Below are 26979 nucleotides of genomic sequence, written 5' to 3' on the forward strand. Positions count from 1 at the left end.
ATCCCTCCCCTTAGGCAGATAGCCCTAGTGTGCTTTGCCATAATTAAATACACCACCATTAATTCATATAAATCTGTTTTATGCTTTTACATTATAAACTGTGTTAAATTATACTGATTTTAAACTTTAACTGCTGAGATAGCAGATTATTATGCTCTATGTTCGAATGTAGTCGAGCTCCAGGACCTCTGGAGCTCGACTACATTCGAGCTAATACACGATAAAAAGGATCCCCATACTTATCTGCATTATACTGGTAAAAGTACAACCCCAGATCTGTTTGTAGGGTTTATATTTATTTTAACTAACATTTATTTTAAGTTTAAACTATCTTTCCTGTCAAGCCTTACTTTCCCCTGGAACTGCCAATGCCAGAGTATGTAAATTTTAGTAGAACGCGCAAGGATTCAAATTATCAGCGGAAGTATTCTGAGTTAAATAGAAAGGAAACGAGTTCGAGGTGTGCTGTTCTTACTTCACGAGCACGGAGGTAGTTAGCCAGAAATTGAAGAACCCCGCGTTTCGGCCTGTGTGCTTGCCTCGGAGAATTGTTAATCGTTCAACGTGATATTCAAAGTTTGCTTATTAGCAGCGGTATTGTAAAACGCGGTAAGGTTAGTTACGTTTAGAGAACCTCGTCTTGTTATTATTTCTTTTCAGGTTCTTATTTTTATTTTACCGCCGGGTCGGCGTAGTTTGTGAGCGTAAAGAGCACGCAATTGTAATTTCTTAAGTTGAATAAAAAGGGACTTAAACCCTTAGCAAGACTCTGTCTATTTTCCAGTTTCAACAGTCACCTCTTGGTTGCGTGCAGGTTTGAGGCGCGCAACTCTACATTGGCGCCCGAACACTTGTCGAACAGAAATGGCCGAAAATCGGATGGAAGCCGCGGGACAACAACTAGAAATGGCAAGCCAATTGGAAGGATTTGGATACCTGGTCCCGACTTTGAGAGCGTCAATCAAGCCAAACGTCAATTTCGACGGAAAAAAATCGGTGGCGATATTTCTAGAAGGCCTAGAAAATCACTTTCAGCTCTACGCTGTGCCTGAAAGACAAAAAGTTGCCATCGCCACATCTGCACTAAGAGGACAGGCCGCGCTATGGTGGAAGAATATAGGCAAGTTTTTATTAGGGGAATTTGGAAGCCAGACATATACATTTGAAAATTTCAAAAAATCGTTAGTAAAGGCCTTCCGCATAGTGAAAGATCGAGCAAGGCTGGAAGCCGAATTATATAGTTTCTATCAACGGGATATAGAAGAGTTGACGGACATTCTGCGAAAAATTAAGCTGACGGATATGCTGTATGGGAAGAAACCCGACGCGGAGATTATTGAAATAATCTTACCAAGATTGTTACCTGCTGTTCAAGGCTACTTCGAAATTAGAAACCCAAGCACATTGCAGGAGCTCTTCGAATTGGCGGTGAAGTTTCAAAATCGCAGAATAGCGGAAAAAGTTAGAGGGGCATCGTATTCTCAAAGTACCCGAAGGCAATCTTCAAATGACCAGACCAGAAAGGCAAACCGCTCTTATGGGGGAAAGAGCTATTAAGCTAACTCATCGAACCTCGAAGGTCAAGGCCCAAAAAGGAAATTTGAATAAAACCGTCCGCGTATCCAGAAGGCAGAAGTTGAAAGGAAAGCTTTAAACGAGTAGAGGGGCCTGTGAAAGCGAGGATCCAGACCCCGGAAGTTTTAAAAAAACCCTCAAAAAGACATTTAAATACGGTCATCGTAAAAAACTCACATCTACCAATTATACAAGTTCTGGTTGGCCACGTACCAGTAGAAGCCCTCATCGATACAGGAGTAGAAGGTAATTTTATGAGCGAAACATTCTTCAAAAAGAATTTTTATAGGTTACGATTATTTAAAACCAAAAATACCGAAATTATAGAGACGCAAGGAAAAACCTGTCACTGCATCGGGAAATTATCATTAAACATACAGGTAAAAGAGGAAAGCCTCAAAGTATTAATTTTTGTAGTGAAGAATCTGCAAAATCCTCATATTTTAGGTATGGAGTTTTTAAGGGCCGCGAGGGCCAAATTGAATTTTCAAGACAGTTCTGTTGTGCTGGAGATGGACCAGAGGGTGGTGGAACCTGTGGAACAACCGCAGGTTGACCTTAGCCATTTGAATGACCATGAAAGTCAAGCCATCCAGCAAGTGGTGAGTAATTTTTCTAACTTGTTTTCAGAAAAACCTGGTAGCTGTCAAATAGTTACGCATCAGATACAGTTAACTGCCGAAAAACATTGTAGGACTAAACCATATCGTTATGATAAACAAAAAGACGTAATCATCGAAGAACATATTCAGGAGATGTTAAAGAATAAAATAATAACGCCCATAAATAGTGAGTACGCGAGTCCAGTCGTACTATGTAGGAAAAAGAACGAGTTTCCTCCTTCGGATAAAAGGGCTTGGAGGTTTGCTATCGATTACAGAAAACTAAATAGTATTACTAAATTCCCAGTTTACCCTTTGCCGGTTATAGAGGAAATTATTAGATCAAATCTACAAGAAATTGATTGTATTATTATTGGATCAAATCTACAAGATACATGACTACTTTGGACTTAACATCTGGCTACTATCAAATAGCTATGAGACCCGAAGACATGCATAAAACCGCGTTTATAACAAAATCGGGCACTTATGCATTTTTACGCATGCCCTTTGCGTTGTGTGGGGCCCCATCAACATTCCAGAGAGCTATGGACATTGTTCTAAAGCCTGTCCTAGGAAAATCAACTTTAATCTATCTAGATGATATAATTATAACGAGTAGTACGTTGGAACAACACATTAAAGATCTAGAAGAAGTTTTTAAATTATTAAAAGAGGCCGGTCTTACAATTAACGCCTCAAAATGCAAGTTCGCAACTAAAGAACTTAAATATCTCGGTTATAAAATTTCGCAAAAGGGTATAGAAACGCAAGATTCAAAAATAAAAGCAATCAAGAATTCCCCACCGCCCAACACCGCCAAGAAACTTTCTTCTTTCCTTGGGTTATGTTCTTACTATCGGGCTTTCATAAAAGATTTCGCTAATATTGTTGAACCACTGTTAGTAATTAAAAGAAAGAAAAGTAAATTTACGTGGACAGCGGAAGCAAATACAGCATTTGAAAGATTAAAAGAAGCACTCATCAATGCCCCTGTTTTGAAATTCCCGGAGGGGTACGAAAACCTGGAAATTGCAGCAGATGCGTCGGATTATGCGGTGGGAGCGGTTCTTATGCAAAATAGCCATCCTCTGGCATTTTTTAGTAAAACGTTGAATCAAACACAAAGGAATTATACAGCTACAGAGAGAGAAACATTAGCCGTATTAATGGCTGTACACAAATTTCGAGTTTATTTCGGCAAAGCGCCAGTAACAGTCTTTTCGGATCATGCGGCTGTTGGTAGACTTTACTCGGGGAAAAACCTAACGCCCAGGTTAATAAGATGGGCTTTAAAACTCCAAGAATATAATCTAATAATAAAATATAAACCGGGTAAGGAAAACAATGTAGCTGACGCACTTTCTCGTATAAAACTGGACGATGAAGGAAATGAACTTAAATGCGCTGTGTTGACTTCAAAAATTTTAGATTCTAGAGATACGATTATCACTGAACTGAAAGCTGATCCTGAATTTGGAAATATCTATGCATATTTGAAAGACTCTGAAAGCTTTGAGCACACAGATATCGATGCGATAAGAAATAGAGCAGAAAACTATGAAATAATAGATAATTTATTATTTTATACGAAAACAACAAACGAAAATCTCGAGTACAAACCAGTCATCCCAGCCTCGCTTCGATTAAGCATTTTGAAGGAATTACACGACGCGAAAACAGCGGGTCATTTAGGGCTCAGAAAGACTTTAAAAAGGGTACACGAGGCGGTATATTTCCCGCAATTATACAAAATAGTAACTGCGTATGTCAGGTCCTGCAATCAATGTCAGTTAATAAATGATATTAATTACATCCCGGCCGGGTACTTAAATAGCATTCGCGCTACATTTCCGAATGAAATTTTAGGCATAGATCTTCTTGGTCCCTTTCCCCAGAGCGAGTTAATAAAAATCGTTTTCTTTTTAGTAATTGTAGATCACTTTTCAAAATGGACAGAAATTGTTCCACTTAAACGCGCGTCAGCCAAAACAGTCGCAGATGCATTCTTACACAGATACATTTTAAAATACGGTGCACCGATAAAAGTCATTAGCGATAACGGAAAACAATTCATTAGTCAAATATTTGAAAACACATGCACTGGACTTGGCATAGGCCATATCAAAATGGTTCCGTATAGACCACAGGCAAACATAGCAGAAAGAGTGAATAAAAACATTGTAAAAATAATTCGCAGTTACGTTAGCACACATCACAAGCGCTGGGATGGCTACATAAATGAATTAGCTTATGCTTTAAGAACGGCAAATCACGATACTACGGGAAAAACCCCAGCAGAATTATTTTTAGGCCGAAAGTTAATTACGCCTTTAGATAAATTATTCTTTGTGCAACAAAGAGATCAAGAGTTTAAACAGAAAGATGTGGAAAAACTTATTGATCAGGCGCTTAAAAGCTCGGATACGGCAAGAAATAAGCAAAAAGTGTATTACGATAGAAAACGCCGTGAAGCAGATTTTAAAGTTGGGGATAAAGTATTGAAGCTGAAATTTTCTTTATCAAGTGCCCCAGACAATTTTACTGCAAAGTTAGCTCCAAAATTTGAAGGCCCCCTATGTAATTCAGGAAATCAAAGGAGTCGTATTGTACCTTAAGAACGAGAGAGGGGAAATCTGTAAAGCAAGTCCCGACCAGGTGAAAAAATACTATAATCCAAATGATTTTGAAATCTTTGAAAAGTTTCTTGCAGGACTCAAGCCTAAAAGAAGTAGAAGGTCCAGAAATAACGACAACCGTTCCACCATCCAAGAAGCAGAGAACTGAAGAGAGACCTAGCCCTTCTACAACCCAGACGACGGTACCAAAAAGAAAAAATGAAAACTTTCAGACTCCAGCATTTAAGAAAAACAAGAATGCAATGCCACCGCGTAAAGAAACCTTGGTAAAGAGGAAAACACCACCTACAACGTATCGCAGTAGAAATTATACATCAAGGAGAACGCTCCCAGGGCCAGAGAGTCAGGTGCAAACAAGGCCGCCGTTCCGGAAACTAAAACGACAGCAGGAGGAACGAAAATACCAGCAACAACAGAAGAAATTCAAGAAGGACTCCAGACCGGAGGACGTCAAGACCAGCCGTCCAAGGGAAAAACGAAAAAGACAGCAACCCGACGATTGCTACGCCAAGAGGCCAGCATGCAGAGGACGCAAAAGAAAAACTAATGTGGCCGACACTCGGAGGTCAGTAAGGAGAAGATTGACGTCCATGAAACCTATAACGTGGGAACAGTTTTGCCAGAAAAGAATGACGGAGTTTCAATCATCGAAAACTCAAAGATAAGTTAAAATCTTCTATAAAATTTTTCTTTTGTTCCGAAATGTTATGCGTAAGTACGAAGTTCTATGTTTTGACGAAAGTCAGTATGTCTCGGTTGAGACTTAGTTTTGTTTTACTTTATTTAGCTAAGGCTAAAGTATTATTTTCTTTAAGTACAAAATCTAAGAACAAGCATTTTCTGTTGGTCGAAAGACTAATTCTGTTATGTTAAAGCCAAAATTTGGCCGAAGATAAAAATAACTTCGTATTCTTGTTTTAATAAGAATTTTAGTTTCAGTGCCGCCAGCTTGGCAAAGAATGAGTAAAGTAAAAATTTATTTTCTCTTATTCATTTTATGGTAAATTGTAAAAATCATATGTATTAAAATTTTGTAAATGTACGTAAATACTTGAAAGTTATGTAAAAGTAGAATTTAGTCTAGAAGCATAAAATTTTAGATGCTAAAAGTAAATGCTTAAAAGCAATGAATTCGAATTTAAGTATTAAACTGTAGATAAAATCGTGCTTTAGAGCGAAAGCCTGCATGTCTAAAGATGAATGAGGGGGAAGTTAGAATGAATGCGTTTTGTAGGGTTCTCCACCTACACTTGAATTTTTAAGAATGTTAAAGTAGCTCATCGAGTTGTAGAATGTCGAGTAAGGTGTGTCTATTTGGTCGTTGAATTCTAACAAATCATGGTGGTTAGGGGAAGTGTTGTAAGACTAAAACACGAATATTCCCGTTTGACACCACACATGGTGGAGAGCCAGGGTAAAGTTAATTAATGTTTGAATAATTGAATTAATGTGAATTAAGCAGCAACTAAGGAAAACGAATCGTTTAAAAACAAAAATTTATTGAGTGTCAAGAAAGTGTAAATTATAATGTATTTAGAAAGATACTGATACTTATTCCTTCCAGATGCTGGAAGAAAGAGAACAAGATTGATTGCTGGAGTCCAGGAAAAGTTGCTGTAAGAAGAGAGATTTATATAAGTATCTACAGAAATTTAGTATACCTTTGGTTACATAAGTTGTTTTTTTTTTTTTTTTTTTTTTTTTTTTTTTTTTTTTTGTGTGTGTGTGTGTGTGTGTGTGTGTAAACGAGGCTCTTAAGAGTTAGTTCAGAATTCTAGAAACTTTACAACAGGTCGTTTGTAGGACCTGCTTCCAAGTTTTCCAAATTCTGGCAGCGGCAAATGTAGGGTTTATATTTATTTTAACTAACATTTATTTTAAGTTTAAACTATCTTTCCTGTCAAGCCTTACTTTCCCCTGGAACTGCCAATGCCAGAGTATGGAAATTTTAGTAGAACGCGCAAGGATTCAAATTATCAGCGGAAGTATTCTGAGTTAAATAGAAAGGAAACGAGTTCGAGGTGTGCTGTTTTTACTTCACGAGCGCGGAGGTAGTTAGCCAGAAATTGAAGAACCCCGCGTTTCGGCCTGTGTGCTTGCCTCGGAGAATTGTTAATCGTTCAACGTGATATTCAAAGTTTGCTGAATTAGCAGCGATATTGTAAAACGCGGTGAGGTTAGTTACGTTTAGAGAGCCTCCTAGTTAGAGTCTTGTTATTATTTCTTTTCAGGTTGTTATTTTTATTTTACCGCCAAGTCGGCGTAGTTTGTGAGCGTCAAGAGCATGCAATTGTAATTTCTTAAGTTGAATAAAAAGGGACTTAAACCCTTAGCAAGACTCTGTCTATTTTCCAGTTTCAACAGTCACCTCTTGGTTGCGTGCAGGTTGGAGGCGCGCAACTCTACATGTTGATGGTCACTGCTGACCTTTTAATCTCACAAAGCGTAGTGTCTTGAAAGATCTTGGATCAGGACACAGACAGGTGCTTGCAGAAGTTAAAATACTCAAAGCGGATCGAAGATCCTTTTCGCCATCAAAGATCTTTTGGAATTTTAAGAAAGCGAATTGCCTCTCTTTACTGAATTGATGAAACATGACCTTAAACATAATAAACTTGACTTTACTTTAAATCCTAATAAAGTTTATAGAATTATCAAGGATACAATGATATCTTGTGCTAAAAAGTCCATCCCTAGAGGAAGGCAAAAGAAATGTAAATACGTATGGACAGATGAACTGACCTCCCTGAAAGGTAAGAGAGACAGGCTTAGAAGAAAGGCAGAGTTAACCTCCCGACCCTGCGACGTTCAGGCTTGGAGAAAACAATCTGCATACTTTAGAAAGGCCCTATTGCCAGTAAACGATTCTCATTTAATAATTTCATTTCAAAAATGAATTAAAAACTGATAGTAAAAGAACGTTTAAGTTTGTAGGCAACCTAATGAATGATCCTGCTGGTTCACCGAAACAAACCTTCATAGTTAAAGATAAACAACTTTCTTCAGATTCTTCTATAGCGATTGCTTTGGCACAGCATTTCTGTAGAGCTAATAAGAAAAACACTCATGCAAAAATACATTCGTCCAGAATTAAGCAAAAAACTACACTCCAGTAATCGGAATTTGAATCTCCTACTGATTTAGTTTTTGAGGTACCCATTACTCGATACGAACTGAGCTATGCTTTGAGAAGAATTCCTTGTGGAAAATCACTGGTGGAGATAGAATCCATTCTGAGTTTCTCCACCATCTTGGTCTTAAAGCATTTGAGACTGTTTGGATATTTTTCAATCTAATTTGGAACACTGGTATTGTACCAGCTGAATGGCGAACTTCTATCATTATTCCCATACATAAGAAAGACAAAGATCGGTATAGCCTCCGTAACTATAGACTAATATCGCTTACTAGTATTATGGGGAAGGCTACGGAGAAAATAATTGTGAGAAGACTTAATTATCACTTAGAAACTTGCGGACTTCTTGCCGAGGGTACCCAAATCCCCTTTTGCGATAAATTTAAATATTTGGGTGTGACGTTTGACCGCAAATTAACATGGAAGCCACCTGTTGAGGACTTGTACAACCGTGCTACGAAGAGACTCAATTTCCTTAAACGCCTAGTTGGGGCAAGACTTTATAGCTTTCAACCGGCCGCCAGATATTTCTAGTATTTCTTGCTCCTCGAAATTACTGGAGGCTGGAATTACAGTTACAGCTCACATAGTGGTCAAGTTTCAATACAAATTACCGAGATACTCATTTACTCAATGTTAAATGCACTTTCCCTTGTAATCTTACATTTCCGGCATAGCGTTCTCTTAAAATTTGTCGAGCACTATATTACACAGAGAAATACAACAATTTTAATTATAGTTCTAGTAAAATTACCTATTCAAATACAAAATTCGCAACTATAATATAGTCAGGTACTCAATATGCTGCTCAATATTTATGTTTACTTTCTGGGGAAATAGAAATTTATGTATTGTATTTATTTGTATAAATTCCAATTTATTGAACGTTCAGCGGTGACTCGGACTTTCCTTGAGAAATTAAAAAGCTTATTATTGAAGTGACACGTTCATTAGCTCAATGCAGGCCAGTAATATTTCTTTTCTGAAGTCACATTTTGTGAATGGGCAATTGCTGACTGAAATCTTTCATCGGATCACAAATGTCCTTAAGGCTCCTCTGAGCAGGTTAGGAGCGACAATTGTCTGAGCAAAATTTTCAATTCCAAGCCGTTGAGGGATCATGGAAATTGTTTTAAAAAAAATTATGGTATGCTTTCATAAAAATAATTTTGAAACTGCATATCATATTATTATACTAAATATTTCCATCATACCTTGAAACAAGGAAACGAAGACGTAAGACTGTATTTTATTTTAAAATTTCGAATAGATTAGTTCTAAATTGGGCCAAAATATTAAGTTTTCCTTATTTATTCAAAATGATTTTCTTATTTATTCATTGACTTTTTATAGATTAACAAAAGATAACAAATTGGAAAATGCGCATATTTATTTTTGAAACCATACAATTCCTTCAGGAATCACACATAAAGTATATATAAGCTCTAGGTGTTTCCTCTTAGATATGTTACACTTTAAGAATTTATATAGATTTACATTTTTTTAAATAATTAACTTTTATTTGAATTTCCTGTGTTTTAATTCAATGTTCTAATTAAAGTTTAATTTTCTTTTCATTGAAGTCAACATAAGTAAAATTTCGTTTCGGTTCTGACGAAAAGTATTTACGTTGCAAAATGTTGTTTTTATTCTGATTGATATATGTTTCCGGTGTCTATAATTCTTTTAGTATTTTTATAACTGTATTGCTATCTATGAACTGAGTTGTGTGTTTTGTTTTATTTTATTTTATGAATAAGTATTAACGGATATTTTTCTCCTCTTTGAGAATAGAAGTGAATAAAAAGTAAAAAGGGTTTTATCTGGTATATTATTTAAACTGTGCCACTAATATTTTGTTTTTATTCAATAAGAATACTTTTGAATTAATATTTTAGTTTCCGTTATTCTGAAAAGGCATTCTAATACTTGCTGCATTTTCGAATTGTGAGTTTATAAAAATTTAAAATTATTATTTCGTAATATTTGAGAATAACTTATACATCTGATTGTATTTTTCAAAGAGAGCTATAGTCGAAAATTAATTTCTCAGAGCATTTAGAATTTTGTAGACATCACCGATATTACTAATAGAAGATTTATCAAACTTAAATTCTATTTTGGGGAGTTTATGTTTACTAAATTTGTGCATTTTAAGCCGTTATCACATCAGCTGTTTGTTGCCGGGACAAAACGTTTGTAGCAACAGTTCTGAGAAACGGCCTTTGGCGAAATAGGGTTACCATCTTCACTTGGCAAACAGGCTGGAAGCCAAACAAGAATCAGTTATCGCTCAGATTGGCGAAAGTGACGTTTCCTTTCAAGTGACATTCGCTTCTTCGTGTTGTTTTGTATCGCTCACACGTTTTTTGTTTTAAACTTTATTGTTAGTAATGGAAGATAATAGAAAGGTGATTGCTATCAAGTTAGTCACTTTGATCTCCACTCTGGCACTTCATGTAACAGATAAACACACTTCTGGTTACAGCAATCAATTACATCAGTAATAGCCAAATTCTGTATACACCTAAGAATAGTTTAAAAACATGTGCTGGATAAGTCTATTTATCACACATCGCTTATGTGTATTTTCTGTTGTCTGCATTTCAATGAAAATTTGATGGCTCACTGGAAAATTTGTGACCTGGTGAAAGCATTTTCTGATTAACTTTATGGCTCATAATTACTGTTCTGTCCATTCAAATGACAAAAATCTATATGGCTGATATTTACCTCCTCACAGCCAGCAGATACTATTCAGCAAAATGAAGATCAAATAATGCATATGAATACATGAGCAATCAAACATGTGCGAGTTGTTTACTGTCCAATACAACACTCGGTAATATACCTAAAACACATTAACTATACCAACTCTAGAAATTAGGTGTTCACATCATGAGTTTGTTTTATGGTTTGGTTTATTGAGATTACAGCAAAGCACACTAGGGCTATCTGCCTAAGGGAAGGGATGCCTTCGGGGAGGACTTTCTAAGGGAAACTGGCTCGTATACACGTTACACATGGGGAAAACCACGAAAGCGTCCATGCAGCCAGCCCGTTCGTGGGATTCGAACCTCGGACCGAACTACCAGTGTTCAGCGACTTTACCGCTCGGCCGCTGGTGGGCTCAGTTGGTTTTATGTGATTACCGCAAAGCCTCGAGGGATAACAACAGGAGGGATCCCTTTGTAGAAGATTTTTTAAAACTGGCTCGTATACCAGTTACAAATGGGGCAAACCAAGGAAACGTCATGTAGCCAGCCCGTTTGCGGCATTCTAACCTGAGACAGAACTACCAGTGTTCAACTACGCTTCGGCCACTAGTAGGCCCTTGCACTTAATTGGAAAGTGCAATTCATTATGTAAACAGACATGAAGGTGATAATCAGTTGTGCGCTGTTTTAAGTAATCAAATGTTATAAATGCACAGCTGTTACATTTCTTATTATTTATTAGTCATGTTTTTATTACGTAGATCATACGTATGATATAATTATGAATTAACCCAATAACAAAATGTGTACACTCTTTAGTACTCAAATACTCATCAATTATTTTTCAACTGATTATTACATACCCATAATAATTTGCAAAGAACTGATAACTATAGTTGCTGCCAATTACATAATCGTTATCTGAATTAAAAGTAACTTCAAATAAACTTCTTGGCGATGTTCATTTTTGTATTCATACATACATATATATATATACACATAAGTCATATATTTACATACAGATAGAGAGATGCAATGTTTTAGAAGTTGTTAATATATATTTATTAGTATTAATGTAATGAATAAGATTTATATTAATGAATGTATATACAAATGTTTTTCATCATGCATAATAATAAATCCATAAATTTTCAATGTTTCAATATGTAGCATTTACAATAAAAGTATAGTTTCTAATGTATTTATAATTCAAAAAGTATTTCATTAATAACATGAAAATAATAGACAAATTTAATGAGTATTCTCATTATTACATAAGCTATGCTTTTCTTTTTTATGCATCTTTTATGCTGTTTAAAATGTGTCACTGATTATGCAGTTCCGCGCATATACAAACGGATTTTAAAAAATTATTCAAATTTAAGAAATAAAATTCTATTATATAACAGTGTTATAATACACGATCAGCACGAAATACGACAAATTTGGCGAACTTTTGGCTGCGAACAATTTGTAAACAAATCCGAAATGCAAGAACGTCGTAAAATACTGTCAACTCTGAAATTTCCACGATTATATATTTAATGAATATATACACATTTAAAAAATGACTCAGGCAGTTGCATTACAACAAAACAGCAATAATTAATTCGGCCTCTATTTCCACCGTCCATCACTTCACAGTGAGAGCCATCGCCATATTGAAAGTTACCCTTGATCCTTCAGAAGCTGACCTTTCGTCTGATTGGTTGAACGTTCGAGGAACACGTCTCCAGCCGGAACATTTTGGGAAAAGTTTTAAAATGTTGCTCGTAGCCGGGACAGGTTCCTCCTAGTTAGACGAAACATTTCTCGGAAGCCTGCCGCTTAAAGCCGTACTACTAGAATCTCGTTTCTCGGAATTGTCCCGGGTAAGCGCGCGCGTCTATAGATGTGATAACAGCATTACTGTCCATTAGCAATTGTTCTAATCTTTGTAAAATGTTAGTTTCGTTTTCGAAGTAATTTCGGATTAATGATTTTGTGCCATGTTGTTTTTCAAATATTATGTAATTGTTAATGTGATTGTTAAGGTTTTTCAAATATTATATAATTGTTAAGCCCAGGCGAGTCTTTTGTTTATGGTAGTTTGGTTATACAAGCAATTTAAAGCTGAAAAAAAAAAAAGGCGAGCTCTGTTTTTTAAGATTAATTCTAATCAGAAAAAAGGTAATAAACAAAAATAATGCTCCAGCAATATTTATTACTGATAAGATACTATACGCCGTTTTGTTTTTAATTCCGTGGACTTTTGAAGATGCATTCTATGTAGCAGCAGACTCTTTCGGTGCATCCCTACACAATTTTATATAAACCTATGTCCCTTTAACTTTTTTTTATCTGAATTTGAGAACAAAATGAAAATTCTTCCAGACGGAAGATAGGAAGTAGAACTTCCGTGGAAATGTAATACAGCACATTTAACAGATAATAAAGAATTATCCTGGAAAAGGTATTAAAAGATGATCTATAAACTCAGATGTAGTAAATTTTTCGATGATTATCCAAATGTGTTCCAGGAATGGGAAAGGATGAATATTATTGAACGTGTACCAGAAAACGACTTGAATAATGAATGTCATTATTTGCCGCATAGGCCTGTAATCAAATTAGGAAATGAAACCACAAAAATTCGTCCTATTTTTGACGCCTCTGCCTCTGAGAAAGGGAAACTCTCTTTAAACGAATGTTTGTGTAAAGGAATGAATCTTATTGAATTAATACCCGATATTATAGATCGTTTTAGGATGTATCCGATAGGTATTAGTGCCGATATTGAAAAGGCTTTCTTACTGCTATCCTTCGCATCTAAAGATAGAGATTTTCTCAGATTTTTTTCCCCATGCAATGAAGGTCAATTAATTGATAGGCATTGCAGAGTTGGAGTTTCTTCGAGCCCCTACTTGTTGAAGGCATCTATAATGCATCTATTAGAAAACTGTCCACGTCATTATAGTGAAGTTGCTCAAAAATTGAAATCGTCATTTTATGTGGATAATTGTTTATCTATTGTTTTTAGTATTGATGAACAGTTTACTTTTATGGAACATTCCAAATTAATCATGTCAAATGGATGTTTTAACTTGCGCGGTTTTGAAAGCAATGTGGCTGGTACAAATGTTGACAATCATTCAGGGAATACTTCCGTTTTGGGGGTAATTTGGAATTTGGATAATGATACGCTGAGGTGCTGCACAGATACAGATACATTGACGTGGGATACGAATATCACAAAGAGGACAATTTTGGCAATTGTGCAGACAGTTTTTGATCCTATGGGTTTATTAACGCCAACTACATTGCTTTTGAAACTGCTGTTGCAAAAATTGTGGAAAGTGAAAATTGCATGGGATGATGAATTGTCTCCAAATGATGTAAATACATTTTTGAACTGGTTTAAAGAACTTAATATTTTGAAAGATGTTACTTTGCCTCGATGCTTGTTTATTAATGACACGTCTGAACTACATGTATTTGTGGATGCTTGCAAGGGGGCGTATGCAGCGAGCGTCTTTGTTCGATCAGTATTTAATTCTGAGTAAAACAATTGCCATGATCCCTCAACGGCTTGGAATTGAAAATTTTGCTCAGACAATTGTCCCTCCTAACCCGCTCAGAGGAGCCTTAAGGACATTTGTGATCCGATGAAAGATTTCAGTCAGCAATTGCCCATTCACAAAATGTGACTTCAGAAAAGAAATATTACTGGCCTGCATTGAGCTAATGAACGTGTCACTTCAATAATAAGCTTTGAAACCTTTAAGCATTCCTCGTTTAGAATTAATGGCTTGTTGTATAGGTTCTAGACTTGCAAATTCTATTATCAAGACTCTCAGTTTGCCCGACTTAAAAGTTACCCTCTGGTCTGATTCCACCTCTGCTCTTTGGTGGAAAACAGAGCAAGGAAATTGGCCCGTTTTTGTCGAAAATAGGGTTCAAGAGATTCGAGAGTTGACGTGGTCATTCATGGAGACATGTCCCAGGGAAACTGAATATTGCCAACTTGTTATCGCGCGGATGTTTTGCGAAGCAAATGCTTCGGTCTAGATGGTGGGAAGGCCCCTTGTGGTTGCGAGAAGGTCCTGGAAACTGGCCCACTAGGTGAGATTATTTGTTTGTATGAAGAAGTAGAATTGGAGAGGAAGAAGATAAAAATAGTGAATATTGATCTATCAAAAGACGTACCCCCTGGTCATCGAATCAGTGTACTAATTATGATAAAATGATTAGAATATTTGCATGGATATTTAGATTTGTAATTGTAAAGATGGCTCTGAAAAGAATAGAAACATTGCGGTTTCACAGTAGGAAATTAAAAATTCTGAGAAAATTTTAATTCGTTTGGTTCAAAATTATTATCTGACTGATAAGAAATCTTATAATTTTATTGAAACGCTCATTGATGATGATGGTATTCTGAAAGTTAAAACGAGAATGCTAAATAGAATCTATAGAATAGAAGACCATGAATCTTTTCTGTATCCAATACTGTTGCCAGAAAAATGTGATTTCACTAAGTTATTAATCAGAAATGCACATAATAAGAACTGTAATTCTGGTCTTCAGATGATGCAATGTATATTACGAGAAAGATTTTGGATAGTCAGAGCTAGAAAGGCCATTAAAAATGTCCTCTTTAACTGTATTGTTTGTAAAAGATTTAAAAGTAAGGCTATGTCAAGCGAACCGACACCTCTGTCACCAGACTGAGTTACGGATTGTGCGCCGTTTGAAATCATAGGGATTTATTTGGCTAGACCACTGTTTTAAAAAAATGGAGGAAAGGTGTGGATCGCGTTGTTCACGTGCGCTGTGTGCCGTGCCGTTCACCTTGAACTTGTAAATTCTCTTTCTACTGATGCTTTTCTTCTGGCGCTTCGACGATTTGTTGCTAGGCGCGGACGCTCTAGAATAATCTATAGTGATAACGGGACAAATTTTCGGAGTGCATCTAATGATTTATCAAGACTAAATTGGGCTAAAGTATTAAAGGAAACGGGAACTGAAAGGATACTCTGGAAATTTATTCCATCTACTGCAGCTTGGTGGGGCGGCTGGTGGGAGAGGTTGGTTCGTACAGTAAAAGAATTGCTGAAACGTGCTGTAGGTAAATCAGTGTTATCATATGAAGAACTTCATACTATTATTTGTGATTGTGAAACTATAATTAATTGTAGACCCTTAACATATGTTTCTGAAGATCCACAGGAATTTCTCCCTGTGACACCCGCCATGTTCCTTATCGAGAAGAGAAATTCCAATGTTGAAGGTCTTGATGAATTAAATTCGTCAAGTCTTAATAAGAGAATAAAGTACAGAACTAAATTGTTAAATGATCTGCGACAGCACTTTAGAAAAGAATACCTTAGTCAACTGGTTCAAAAGCATAATGAAAAACGATCTCGGGAACCTGTAGTTGGAGAAATAGTACTGATGGGAGATGATAACAAAAAACGTTTATTTTGGCCCTTAGCCCGAATTACAGAATTGATCCCTGGACGTGATGGAAAAATTCGCACGGTTAAACTTAAGACCCGGCATGCAACAGTTGTACGACCAATACAACACATTTTTCCTCTGGAGATACAGGCCGATGATAGAAACATAATTCCTGATAAGAAACTGGGTGAAGAGGAATCTAATTCTTGTGCTGAATGCGCATTAAAAGGGGGAATTGCACCTGATAAAATGGTAATGCAACAATATTCCTCCTCTGGACGACTTGTAAAAGCTCTAAAAAGACTTGATCTTTTAAATAATGTTTGTTATGAGCTGAGTCTCAACGGGGGAGGAGGATGTTGTGAAATGAACTGAAGTAATAACTGGCGCGACGCGCTGCTGTTTATGACTTCAGCTTGCATGCTGAATATTTCGAATGTTTTCCCTGTAGACAGAACCGAAAAACTGATCTCGGAATCGTAAAAGACTGTTATGATGAAAATAAAGAAGTGTTGGTTTATTAAGATTTTTTTTTGTCTTTATTCATAATGCACCCAGCCTCGGGTAGAGGCAGCCCGCAATTGAATGAACTGTTGTGAATATATTTTATTTATATATTTTCTGTGTTCTCCGTAAAATCCACAATAGCTCTTATAAAACAAGGGAAAATGAATACCAGGGTAAAGCATATTAAAAAATAAAATAAAATGTTTTTCTAACTCACTTCTGGTAACCCTAGAAATGCCAAGGAGAGTGCGCTTCCTCCACATGAAATTATTATATCCTATGATCCTCTTGTTCTTTATTCTTATTAAGCTTTCTGTATGTGCTTATATGCAACACTAATGTATCTGTCGCGCTATATTATTTTAGATGCAGTTCAATGAATATTATTAGTGTTTAAATCTTCAACCTTTATTAAAGGATATATCCTTCTAGTTTCGGAAACTTAACTGAGCTACTGGGTGCACAAAAGGTAATCTAAATTTTATCTTTATTCCTCAGAAATATCCGTATAAACTGAAATGTGTCTAACACCGACTAGAGAGCTAATTTCAAACAAGCAGCATAAACATCGGAACTAACTCCGCTACTACTCTCGAACATGGGATATCGGACATCGCTGGTGGTTCTAGAGACATCAACCGCTAGGAGTTTTGACCTCTAGTTGGTGTTGTGCTCTGATACCTTTGGCTGGAAACAGAAGAATAAGCGCTTTTGCGCAATTTAGATTAGTATCTAAGTTAAACAAACATGAAAATGTTAATTGCTATGTGGGAAATGCAAAATAAAGTTGAAACATAATAAACATAGATGAAGTAGATTATATATCAAGAAACTGTATTCTTGCGATGAGAACCTGAAAATTATTTGCAAAGTATATAAATGCGCTAACACTACAATAATAAAATGCGTTGGAAGTAATAATATGAGTTGAAATAAGGTACAAACAAAGTCCTATTCTTGCTTTATCTGGAGCAAAGTCCATTTCTTTGCAAGTTATATGGAAGTTGAATACATAATAAATGGAAAATGCAAAATGATATAGAGAATTCAAAAGAAAGTACTAATGCTTTGCCAGTTGAATAACAGTCTTTAGTCTGATTTCTATTGCTTTGATGAGATTTAGTAACTATGAGCAGGGAGAAAACGAGATTATTGCACTTTAGCCTGCGTTGGCGAAGTTTAATATGCAGGGTTATGATGAATAGTACGAGAACGCTTAAAAGGATGCACAGTTATAGGATCATAGTTTGCGAGTTGTGCGATATGGTGATGTTCTGAATTTTTCACACTTCTGAAGAAGTTCCTGCGCGGTCATTAATATATAATCTTGGGTAGGAGAAATTTTTAAATCCTGATATATCTGTTGGTTTCTGACAAGCCAAGATGAATTTATTAGGCTTCTAAGGATTCTATTTTGGAGGCCAACGATCTTGCGACGATAATATTTCGACGCGGTGGCGCAACACGGCGCTGCATAGAAAAGTATTGGCCGTATTAGCGTAAGATGCAAAGTTCTGTTAATATTGAGATTCAATTTTGATTTTCGCCCGATTAAACTGTAGATCGACATGAAGGCGGCACTGGCTTTGTTTAAAGCATATGCCACATCATCTTTAAACGTTAATTGTTCATCTAGAATGATTCCTAGATATATTGTTGAACTGGAAGTGAGGAGTAATGTATTGTAATGTTAATATTAACTGGCTGATTTTTACGATACCTTCTAAATAGGAAGATATTGCTTTTGCTGGTGTTTATTTTGAATTTCTATAATTTACAACAGAGATTTATGAAGTTAAATCCAAAATGTAAATTTTCTATGGCATGTTGTGATTTGCATGAACGTGACATAATAATGGTCTCGTCAGCATATTTAGCTCTTTTACACAAAAGTGTTTCTGGGAGATCGTTCATATATAAATTAAATAAAGTCGCTGCAAGTCCTGATCCTTGAGCGAAACCAGCTTTGAGATTGTTTTCTTTTTGACAATTTTTGTCCTACTCTGACCTGGAAAGTTCGATTTTTTATATATGAACTAATTAATCTGATAAATCCTTGAGGAACTCTTAATGAAACCGTTTTCTAAATTAAACCGGTATGCCAGATCCGATCAAAAGCTTTTACTATATCCAAAAAGCAGGCTGCTATGCATAATTTATTATTAAAGGTTTCTCCTATTGTTTCAATGACGTTCAAAATTTGCGTAGTAGTTGAATTTCCGTGTCTAAAGCCGAAATGTTTGTTTTTGATGACATTATTTTTCGAAATATAATCGTTGAGTTGTACTTGGATAACTCTATCGCAGATCTTGCCCAGACATGGTAATAACTCTCGAACTACTCTAACTACTCTCGAACTTTTGAATCTAAACGTGTTTCGGAAGCAGCTTAAATACTGCTTCCGAAACACGTTTAGATTTGCATACTACGTCATTAAAATTTTGCATTCCGGTAGGAAACTAAAAACAGGAGGGAAAGGAAAGAAAAAACTAAAAATAATTGGTTAGGCTAAAATAAAGTCTTTACAATTGAATGTAATTTGATTACTATTAAGTCCTCTTTTTTTAATAGAAAACACAAGATCAGGCTGTATTTTTAACATGGTTTCGATACTGCTTAAAAAGTTAATACTTAGACACGATCCAAGTTCAGAGTTTCGCTGTAAGCAGCGATTATCGTGATATTTCGCACAACGTGTCCCGGCTATCATCACTTTGATGCCTAGACTGGCGCTTCATGTAGAGGAATGCATGACTATGGATCCAAAAGACAACATCGAAGGTGCAGGGGGTGTGACCAGTTGTCACGTGAGTAACAAAGACATCCTAAATGCCAAGGCGTATCCAAAGCAGAGGATTTAGTAAAGTCCCTCAAAAGGTGGTCTCACTTAATCATAAATACCATTCGTTGGTTACGTGATGAGCGTCCACAGTATTGAAAATTTCTCCAATAGTCCCTAATGGAGAAAAAATGGCAATTTTAAAACGCAAATATAAATAAGTTTTAAGGTATTTCTCCAGCCTTCTTAGTGTGCCTTCGGGTTGTAGTGGTCTGCATGCTGGACGCATATTCCGTGGTTAGATTTACGGCGAAGGCGTTGCTAATTTTTCATCTCTCCTGCTTCCAAATACCTAATGTCTCTACAGTGGCGCCCGAACTAAAAGGGTGGTGGATGATGATACTCCACACCCAGGATTTGGCTCCTAAACCCCATTCGCCCTTTAAAAGAGGGAGTATATAAGGCATTTCTCCCGCCTTCTTAGCATGCCTTCGTGGTGTAGTGGTCTGCACGCTGGGCGCGTATTCCAGAGGACTGTGGTTCGATTCCCGGCGAAGGCGCTGCTCATTTTTCATCTCTTCTGCTTTAAAAAATAACCTAAAAACTCTACAAACATACTGCGCTTTCAAGTGCAGAACATACTATATATGATCCAAAAGCGATCATATGATCATTTTCTAATTACATCTAAATTTTATGGTCCTATTCTATTACATTGCAAACACTTTTAAGTACTACACCTGTCCAGAAGGAACATAATTTTTCTTTCTTTCTTTAGAATTTATTATTTAAAGACACTTATATTTTCCCAAAGCTTCGAAATGTACTAAAAGTCTGAGTTCTTATTACAGCTTATTAAAAACATAACTATATTTCTTAATGTAGCACCTTTTCCTCGCATCACTTTCCAGATAGAAAAATTTTAAAAATTATATTTGGTTTGAAAAATATTTTTTGATTGTTTGGCTTTTAATATAATTTTTTCTTCTCCGATTTCTCGTCTTCTCTTGAAGCTGTATAACTGTAACGCATTTATCATTTATTTACATTTTTATGTAAAACATATAAGGTATTTCTCCCGCCTTCTTAGCACGCCTTCGTAGTGTAGTGGTCTGCACGCTGGGAGTGTATTCCAGAGCTCCGTGGTTCGATTCCCAGCGAAGGCGTTGTTCATTTTTCACTTCTCTTGCTTCCAAAAAAAAAAAAAAACTAATGTCTCTACAGTGGCATCCGAACTAAAAGGGTGGTGGATGATGATTCTCCCCACCCAGGATTTGGTGAATGGATCCCCTAAAACCCCAGTCGCCCTTTAAAAGGGGGAGTATATAAGGCAGGATTGGCCAAACTTCATGTCAGTAGGAGCCGCACTTTTGAATTCAGGAATGTTCGAGAGCCGCAACTAGATTTTCTAAAAGCCACAAGTTCATATTTACATCATTATAGAAGTAGTGGAGGAGGTTTTAAATAGAAAGAAATCCCTGATAACTTTTTAAAAAGAGTCTAAACTAATTAATTTCTTTCTTTTGGACACTGAATAGTTTTAGTTTATCATATTTCATACATATATTTCATATGCATAAACCTCACAAATTGCCTGCGAGAGCTGTATCAGGCTCGCGAGCCGCACTTTGGCCACCCCAGGTATTTCTCCCACCTTCTGAGCGTGCCTTCATGGTGTAGTAGTCTGCATGTTGTGCGCGTATTTCAGAGGTCCTTGGTTCGATTCCCGGCGCAGGTGTTGCTCATGTTTCATCTCTCCGGCTCATAATAACCTAATGTCTCTACAAAGTGGGTAGGTAAGAACACAGTGAGATGCAGAATAAATTAAAAATAAATACATACGTACACAACGCTGAAATTAGCAAAATATTTCACATGAACAAAACAAAATTACAAAGTAGCAAGTCACGTGGTGTAGTCACCGGCACATTCGCTGTTGTTTAGAAATGCTGCTTGATTCAGTGCAGCTGTTTAAAATAAATTTGAAAAGCTGGAATTGCGATTAGCAAGTAAATACATTAAGCTGGAAAATTTTGGTTACCGTACAGAAAAAAGGCTGCATAAGTTCGCAAATGTTTACCCTCGCTGAGAATCTCATAATGAAATATATTAAAATATTTCAGGTGCTCACAATCGGTGGCAGAGTTAAAGAATCTTCCATTTGTTCTGTTCAGGAACTTGTCTTGGATCAGTTTTTAGACCATCATACAATAGCTTGTTCCTCACATTGAAATGATCATTTGCTATCATGCGGAGGAATCGATTTTGCACCATCTGTAGCTTCTGATTATCATTTTTGGTGGCGGTGGCCCATGCTGGTGAGGCGTACGTCATAATAGGACGTATCGTGGGGATGTAGATGAGTCTCTTCTTAGAGAGGTCTAATTTTGAATGCTTTCCAATCAACGGGTAGAGGCATTTCATAGTTTTAATTGCCTCGTGTCATGCATGTTTTATGTGATGCCACCAGGTTAATTCGTCATTGAGAATTACACCTAGGTAGTGAGTTTGTTTTACGATCGGAACACATTCATTGAACAAACTCAGGCTTTTGTTGATTATGACATTCCTCTTTTTCTCCTAATGACAAGCAGCTGGGATTTTTGTGCATTGATGGCGATTTTCCCATTTTTGTGAAACTCCTCGATTATCGGAATGTTTTTTTTTTTTTCCTGCACTTTACATATTTCATGGTTTATGTTATCAGATTTAACTGCTAAGGCTGTGTCGTCTGCATAACAAGCCAGCATTGAACTATGATAGTAATGTATTTGTGGGAAATCTGCCACAAAAAACAGGCAAAGAACGGGCCTAATTACTGACTCTTGTGGGACCCCCAGCTTGCATTTTTCTCTCCGTGGAGAATGAGTCTTTCACGAATACTTTAAAAGTTCTATTTGTCATGAAGGAAAGAATAATCATGATGAGTTCTCTCACAAAGTCCAATTGGATGAGTTTGTAAATTAGACCCTCATGCCAGACGCTGATGTAAGCCAGTGTTGCCAGATCGTGCGATTTTTCGCAAATTTGCGATCTTTGACAAATTTGTGCTACTAAAATTTTAGAAATTGCGATTTTGCGAAACTTTTGCGACATCCATCATTTTCTTATGCTACTTTTTGCGATTTCAAAGATTTTTTTAATATATCGTAAAATGCTTTTACATTAAACTAATGTATCAATTAAAAATAATTTATATTAAAAAAACAGTTTATTTAGGCTTAAATAGAAGTTGTCATCTGGCAATCTTGTTTACGTGTGGGCTTTCATTTTCAAGGCTGAACCGTTTGACGCCGGTATAACAAGAAGGGCATAGGGGAAGGAGAAAAAAGGGAAAGAAAGAAAAAAAATCTGCCTGGGACTCTCACCTTCCCCTCCTCGACCCTGTGTCTTTTATTTTTCAGTCAGTCCTCCCCTAATGAAACCCAAAGTTCTCGCAGCTTGCGCGCCATATATTAGGTACCCAAACAGAGAAAGAAGTGAAATTCATTCTCCTGATTATAAATATTGCTAAGAAATAAGCAATGAAAATGACTTAAAAATCAAAGCAACGGTATTTTTCTAAATAACAACACAAATAAATTTAACAGCGAAAGAGCAAGACTTTCTTAATCAGAATCTGAAATGAATCCACCACGCAGAACAGAAATCTCATTGAGAAGCACTCCTCAATTAAAATATTCACGATTACGCCAAGAACAAAAATGAATTAAAAGAAATTAACTGCGGACTCAAATAATTTAGTACAAAAACGCTAACAATCTAAACGTGAGGAATCTCTTGAGAATGGATATGCACAAATTAATTTACAAACAGGGACCTAAATTAAATGAGAATTAATAAGAAAAGAAATGGACATTTAAATAAATGACAATTAGCAAAATATTTTTAAAATTTTCGTTAAAGCTAAGATATGTAATTAAAAAGATTAAGAATCGAGTACAGTCTGTAACTTACGTAACCAATAGACAGTAAATTTTTGATGGCGTCAGAGGTCATGTGAGCCTACGCAACTAGGACGTCACGGAAAATCATGTGATCTCTGACGTCATTTGCGACTTTTTAAGTCTGATTTTGTTGCTTTAGTTGAAAATCGGGTCAGTCATCTTCTCATTTTCACGTGAAGGTTCTCCTTGCAGCTCTCGGTTTTTACCAAGACTACTTGATTTTTATTTCACGATCAGTTACTAGCACACAAAAGGTTGAAGTGACCACAGAATAGTAAAAAGGCCTTCGTGCGATTTTACTGATTTTCAATTTTGCTTCTGCTTCCAGACGCAGTCACAGTAGGACGTCTGATTTTTCGCTTTTTATTAACGTGATTTTTCAGAGCTTTCCCTGCTATTGCTATACCTTACGGATTTTGAGATGGAAAACATCATGAAGGCGATGTCTGACTTCATCAATCACGCCATTAAAGAATTGGAATCAACATCAAGAAGAGCTAAGCTTTTCGACTCAGACATAGGACGTCTGAACAACTTAAAGCAGATGAAAAATCTCTTCTCTGTCACCTTCCCGGAATTTAATACCAATTCTCCTGCAGAAACCCAGCAGCGGACTGCCGCGCCAAATACCACACCGGCCAAGAACTTCAGAACCGAAAACATATAACAAATTCGCCATTCTTGAAGAAGTATCGGACGATCCCGATCAGCCCCCGTCAGGAAGGAAATTCGTTGGAGCCCCCCCCATCATCACAAAAAATAAAAAAGAAAGCTAAAGCCAAACCAGCTTCTCTACCCAAGCCCAAATCACAGGATGCAGCCCAAGAAGAGCCCAAAACACAGGAAACATCCCAGCGCCAAAACTCCTGCCTGCATCCACTCCGGAAGCCACGCCCATGGAAACGGTACTTCCGACCAATGAAGAACCCACAAATGAAGTGCCCTGCGGTCCCACAGACACCGAGGGATTCCAGTATCCCAAAAGGAACTCAAAGATTCCCCCGATCATTATATAAGACCCTGACTTCACATGGAAACAATTAAATGAACTATTGGAGAAAGCCAAACTAGACTGCAAAGCCAAAACGAGAGGGGACTTCGATTTCGAACTCAAGGTCTTCGAATCTGATATACATCGGCAAATCACCAGTCTACTGGACTCTAAGAAAATTAAATACTACACTCACATGCTACCAGACGAGAAACACATCAAAGCAGTAATCCGAAGCATCCCAACTTACTACGATCCTGTTGAAATCGGAGAAGCACTAACAGAGCTCGGATATCAAGTGATCCGTGTCTCTCAATTCACTCGTAAACGCGGCCCTGGCATTCAGCGTATGCCACTGTTCCTGATTACACTGACCAGTAATGAACATTCCAGATCAATCTATCACCTGCAATACCTGATGCGACTGCGCATAAAAGTTGAGAGATACAGGGGCAGAAAAGGCCCTACACAATGTTTCAAATGTCAAAACTTCCATAACTCCCAAGCCCACTGCCATCTCCCTGCGCGGTGTGCAAAGTGCGGTCAGGGACACGAGTCTCGCACTTGCTCAAAACCCCCTACTGAACCTGCTACCTGTGCGAACTGTGGACTTAGTCACACAGCCTCTTTTCGAGGTTGTTCCTTCTTTCCAAAAGAGAAGAACTCAAACAGAATACTCTATTCTGAACGAGTTACCACCAACAGTGCGCAGCCCCCCAAGGAGCATCGCTCCCAGGAACTACAGAAACTTTCAGCTAAGCTTGAAGAGGCAAAGACTCTCATTTCCACTCTCACAGCTGTAATTTCCATGCTAAAAGACACCACAGCCCAATTTAGTAGTGCATCCGCACAAACATCAGCCCTGGATCCCGCCATCAATCATGAATAATCTACCCCAATCATTTGTACCAATCTCAGTGGCGTTATGGAACGCACAAAACTACAAAGCTCCACGAGCTGCACGATTTCTTAGAAAATCATGACATACAAATGTGCATGATTACTGAAACACATGCACTTGCCAGGCACAGCCTAAAACTGGCAAACTACCACGCATACAGATGTGACAGAATCAGACATCGCGGCGGCGGCGTGATCATCTATGTAAAACGATCACTGAACTCTGGACTGATCTCCTCCGATAATTCAAAAGGACACGAATTTGTCTGCGTCAACGTACACATTCCTAAATTTGGCAACACCAAATTCTGTGCTATTTACAACCCCCCTGACAACAAAATCGATACTGCGGATATTCATGTCTACATAGGTGACCAAACTCCCACCATTATAGGTGCAGATTTTAATTCGAAACACACTGACTGGGGATGCAATCGCTCCAACCCAAACGGACTTATAATCCGAAACTTTGTAGAGAACCACCCCATTTTCATGTACACCTCAGAGGAACCTACTTACAGACCAAATATCACCAACAGACGACCAGACATCCTGGACTTCTTTCTCACAAAGTACAACTTCCCTATGACTCTAGAAGTACTCATTGAACTATCTTCAAATCACGTCCCTGTAATCGCCCAATTAGGCTACAATAAACCAAAAGAAGCTTTTATCAAGAAAATTATTGACTGAGACCTCCTACACAATATTGCAATATCCACTCCCATACAATATGGAAGACTTAATTCTCCAGGAAACATTGAAACTGCAGCCATAGCTTTCACTGAAACAATTCAAAACTTCATCAAACAAGCTACTACAGAAAAGATTACTTCCTGTAATTACGGCACCCTTCCTCAGAACATCCGTAATATCATTACCCAACGCAACAGACTCCGCAAGCTCTTCAACCGCACATGGGACCCTTCAATTAAAACTGAAATTAACCGCCTCACCAGAAAAATCAGTTATGAAATTAAGAAATACAGAACTGAACAATGGAATTTAAAAATCGAAAACCTCAACTTGGAAGATCCTTTTGGAACTTCATCCGAAATCTCAAAACCTCCACCAATCCAAACACAACATGGTTTTGTATACACCAACCAGGAAAAAGCATCCGCTTTTACAAAACCAGGAACAGAACAGTTCACTCCAAACGACACGCCCATTAACCTCACCATCGTGGCAGCCATTACACTACTGCCCACAACGACAGCTGGATAAACTCCCCCTCTTCCCCAAATCATATCACACTGACAAGCCCCTATGAAATCAAAAACATCATAAAACATTCCAAAATCAGAAAAGCTCCAGGGAAAGATCAAATTTCAAACAATCTTCTGAAAAATTTCCCTAACAACGTATTATGCAAACTCGCAGACATTTACTACGCTTGCCTTACACACTCATACTTCCCCGTCATCTGGAAACACGCAAACATCTTTGTCTTACAAAAACCCAAAAAACCACCCGACAAACTCACAAGCTACAGGCCAATTAGTCTGCTCTCTTCACTTGGGAAGATCTTAGAAAAATTAATCCTAACAAGACTCCAACCGTATCTGGGATTTCTACCGAATGAACAGTATGGTTTCCGGCACCAGTTGATCAGAATTACAGAATTCATTGGCTCTGCTATCAAAAACAAACTCAGTGTCGCCTTCCTCATGCTAGACGTGGCCAAAGCTTTTGACCGCGTTTGGCATGAGGGACTTATTTACAAACTTATACAACAACAAATTCC

The 26979-nt window shown here is 37.2% G+C and overlaps 1 long non-coding RNA gene across 1 annotated transcript in view; it reads right to left on the reverse strand.

The window, feature by feature from the left end:
• The window catches only part of LOC118191764 (uncharacterized), an 86648-nt gene that overhangs the window by 4361 nt on the left and 55308 nt on the right, over positions 1-26979 (reverse strand). The gene's annotated exons all lie outside the window — the stretch shown is intronic.

The sequence above is a fragment of the Stegodyphus dumicola genome, chromosome X2 (genome assembly GCF_044657685.1).
Source record: "Stegodyphus dumicola isolate Sdum_Otavi_A_Nest chromosome X2, ASM4465768v1".
NCBI lineage: Eukaryota > Metazoa > Arthropoda > Arachnida > Araneae > Eresidae > Stegodyphus > Stegodyphus dumicola.